Consider the following 1,593-nt stretch of genomic DNA (forward strand, 5'->3'; position numbering starts at 1 on the left):
ATGGTAATTATATATTAAGTTTTTTTCTATTTGTTCATTGACTGGTATAATGATCTAATCCTATCTATAAAAAATACCAAGGAGAATAAAATACATACAACTGTTGTGTTGTAAAAAATTCATATTTGTAGGAATAAACTGTGAAGCCCATCTTTTTTTTAGTGTTTGTCCCAAAGAAGTTTTAATTTTGCCTCCTTCGTAGGCTTCAATGTTACAAATTTTGGTTCTGAAAATTAATTATACTTTTAAAGAAAATATTGATTATAAAACTTATGTTTTAAAAATTGTACAACTACAAATAAAGTTGAATCACCATTTAATGTTGCTTTAACTTTGACGAATTATTTCCACAGACTTGCATGCAATATACATTTAACAATCTAAAAATATTTATCGTATAATTGTAATATAAATGTACTCACTCTATGCCAAGATTGACTTCTAAAATACTAAATAGCATTTGATTCAAAAGCATTTCCTCGCTACAATTGATTGAGCTTTGCCTCAAATGTTATGGTACTGAACACAACGCTGCTTCCTCTGGTCAAGTTGTATGTACATTTCTTCATCCTCATTACATTTGATCTCTGTATTAAATTCCAATACAAGTATCATACGCGTTGTTCAGCTTATGTTTTGTATTCTTCAGCGCAGCCATATTTTCCTCTGGTTTTCATATTAAAGAGATCCAATTAAATTAACATAGACCTTACATTACCTTTCTTATCTATCGTGTATTTTACTTTTATTACATATAAAAGTGTCTTACTGTCAATACATTAAATGCGACGCTTTCTCCAAGGGCCAAACCAACAATATCGACGCCAGCCATTCTCTCTCGGAGTTTCTGAATGATCTTCATCTCCTCAACTTTCTCTCTGAAATAGGTCTTCTCTTTATTTAAGTTCTACGCTACACAATTAATTAAAAACAGAATGATGTGCAATTCTAACTTGACGGAGATTTTTTTCTCCCTCACTGTCATTGTCATCCGAGAAGCTTCGCATTTCCTTAAAGATTTCGTCTTCTTCTTCTTTTTAAACTGGATATTATGCGTTTCGTCGTCGTCGCATCCCATTCTTTTTTAATTAATTAAACCTGCTATATTGAACTACCTCCTTCCAAGTAAAATCCAAACAGGGGGGTATTTTCAAGGTTAGTTTCGTCCGAAGGTTAGTTCCGTCGCGACGGAATCAATGTTCCCAAAACTGACTGGAAAAATTATTGTAAATAAAAAAATACATTTTTATTAAAAAAACAATATTTTTCTGTTACTTTATATAAATTTAATGTATAGATAAAATAATTTATTTAATAATATCGAATCTATCGAATCAATTATCGATCGATGTGAGAGATCGATTTAACTCATATTTTAATTTACGCATACTTTTTATTTTTATGTAAAAGTAATTACAATTTGTGAAACATGAATTAATAATAATTAGCTTTATTAGTGTGAAAAACGCAAAGTTTAAAACGGTATATATATATATATATATCGCAGAAGCACTCATCTTGACGCGTGAAGTTAGCGCTAGAGATGATCATCTCTGGCTCGAGCCAACTAATTCGGTTCTCTATTATAGGGGT

The sequence above is a fragment of the Monomorium pharaonis genome, chromosome 4 (assembly GCF_013373865.1).
Source record: "Monomorium pharaonis isolate MP-MQ-018 chromosome 4, ASM1337386v2, whole genome shotgun sequence".
Lineage (NCBI taxonomy): Eukaryota > Metazoa > Arthropoda > Insecta > Hymenoptera > Formicidae > Monomorium > Monomorium pharaonis.